Below are 2,860 nucleotides of genomic sequence, written 5' to 3'. Positions count from 1 at the left end.
TCTGTCTTTGTTAGTTGCTCAGTTCTGTTCTGGCATATTCTTTTGTTAAAGTTTATTTGTTAACCATCTAAGCCTGTCCACTGCTATATCCACCACTTTCTTCCCCTGGGCCTTCCCAGGCCTTTGCTGAAAATGGGATAACCCTGTTGGACTTTCCCAATACACAAACGTCAGATGAATAAATAAAAATGAATTTGAGGTCAAACTGTTAATAAAAGGCATCATTCATATTAGGCCTTAAAAAAAATTCCTCCTCCATGGGATCTGAACTACATTCTTGAAAAGCTGACCCAGTCACTTTTTGAACCAGCAATGCTTCCACTTTGAAATTGTATACCTGGAAAACCATCTTAAAGGTGTCTTTGACCTCAGCCAAAAGAATCTAATTTCCCAGTTTTTCACAGATACAGGGTGTCTTAAAATCAGTCCTACATTTATACCCAAGGTTGTCAGTTATTTGTCTTTGAGTCAAACTATCCATATTCCCCCCTTCTGTCCTTCTCAAAGTAAAAGTGAGTGAATTTTCTATTCTTTGGATTTGCATGGACAGCTCAGATACTACCCAGGTAAGACTAAAGATATTAGTCAATCTGATCATCTTTTTCTTCCTTTTCAGGATGCCAAATTAGGTTTAGCAGTGTCCAAGCAAACCAGTTCTTCTTGGATCTCTAAAGCTATTTCCCTGTGTTACTGTTTTCATGGGAAACAGCTTCCTACTTTTGTTCCTGCTCATTTTGTAATTTTTTAAGGGGCTCAATTCTATATCTATTCTGGAAACTGCTACTTGGTGTTCTGTGCATACATTTACTAAGCAATATCAGTTGGATGTGTTTTCTAGGACCAGAGCAGGTTTTGCTAGGCCCACCCTCCATGTTTTTTAGAGGGTTCCTCAGTTCCTTCTTCCTCCTCCCATTCTTTGCAGTAGCTTTATCACTCTTCCCATAGTAAGGAATACTGCAACAGTGATTAAGGAAGGACATAGTACAGTTGTGTAAGAACTTACCATAACAGTAGGTGGCCTACTTATCACTGTTGCAGTTTTCCAGTCCTCCCTCCTCCCCCTATTGTTTTTTTTTTCTCTTTTCACCTCTAGACAAGGGGATTACTTTTCCTTTTTCTTGATGTACATGTACCATATCCTTTTGTGCCTTGTCTGCTATTCCTGTTCTCCTGGGGCAATTCACTTCTGACCATTTTGTGCATCTAATATATGGCGCATGGAAGGGCCCAGGCTTTAGTATGCTGGTCAGATATACAGTTACCCTTCGCAGGATATCCCAATGTTACGGATACTGTAACAGTGATAAGTAGCACATCTACTGTTATGGATAGTTCCTGCATAACTGTACATTCAGTTAAGCATTTATTTTCATATTTCTTTATATATCTCAATAAACATGCAGTGAGAGAGGAATTTCTTTTCACGTGAATGCTTATGTTTGGATAACAAATGTGTTCTAACAATATGTGCCTATGCTGTACAGTTTACAAGATAAGATAATTTGTTTGTGGGTTTGAGAGCATTGTAATATAAGTACTAATAAAAATATTATGAATGCACTGACTTGTTTCTGTAAAGAACATTTCTACTGATAACATTACTATTTGTACAGTTTAATAGCTTTTATTGTTCCACATGAAATTTGCATTTATCTTGTTTTTTAAGTTGGTTTTCCAGAAATGCTCTGGCATGCAGGAATGAAAGTAGACTGCTGGAGGTCTGACATTCCACAACACAGGTGTTAATAAGTTAAGAAACCTGTTATTTTTCTCATTGTTAGGTTTCTTGGACTTCCAAGATGGCTGCACACTGATCAGCTGCTTAACTTCAGCTCTCCCAGTGTGAAAAGGTTACTGAGAGATAAGGACTAGCAATTCTGACAGTTTCAGTAAAATTCAGTTACTGACTAGTAAGTACACTTCCTGCCAGCAAAGAAGAAATGTAGAGAGTCTGAAAGAAAATAAACTGGAAAAGATGAAGAAAAAAATCACTGACTGGGAAGAATCCTGCAGATGTTCATCAAAAACAGTTCATACTCCAGCTTTGGCGCAAGACATGACTTCCAGTATACTAGAGTAAAGAAAAATGTGCTCAAAGCTGATTAAAATAAATAAAATGAGTGTATCAACTCAAATAACAAAACTAAAAAAATGGAAGAAGCTTTAAACAGCTATTCAGATGAACTGATAAAACTGCAAAAATTAGACGTCAAAATAATAAAAAGGCTGGCTGAGAATGAAACTGCTCAAGAAGAGCTGTGTCAAAAATGCTAGAGTTAGAGGACAGAGCATACAGAGAAAAGCTGAGAGTTTTCTGTTTTACCATAGAGACTGGAAGGAACAGACTGTATTAATGTTATGAAAGCACAGATAAGCAACTAGAGTGGTATTCCACAGCAGGATGTGTTGATTGAAAGGGCACATTGTGTGTGTGCTCTAAACTGGCACCGAGAAAGCAGCCAAGACCTGTATTAGTAAAGATGCAATCATACCAGCAGAAAGAGTTGATCTTGACAAAACTGTGGCAGAGGAGCAAAGTATTAAAACTTGGAGCAGTAGGGTGCTTCTGGAAAATAATTATTCATTGTACAGGAGGCGGAAGAGAAGTAAATGTATCCCATTAATCAGTGAATGTAGAGAGACAGGTGTGAGATTCAAGCTGCTGTATCCAGCTGTCTTCGGAATATTTTTCTCCTGGAGAATCAAAGTCATTTTTGTTGTAGAGCAGGCTAAGGAAGAAATGAAAATGTTTGTCCAACAAAAAGTGAGCCAGCAAACAGAAGGGGACTCTACTTTTCATTCTTCTGATAATAAAGCCCATAGACAAGACTTGTCAGTGAAACATTTTCCAGTGCGTCAA

The sequence above is a fragment of the Protopterus annectens genome, chromosome 3.part0 (genome assembly GCF_019279795.1).
Source record: "Protopterus annectens isolate FY-2018-M chromosome 3.part0, PAN1.0, whole genome shotgun sequence".
In the NCBI taxonomy this organism is placed as follows: domain Eukaryota; kingdom Metazoa; phylum Chordata; order Ceratodontiformes; family Protopteridae; genus Protopterus; species Protopterus annectens.
Note: the sequence above shows the minus strand (reverse complement) of the source record.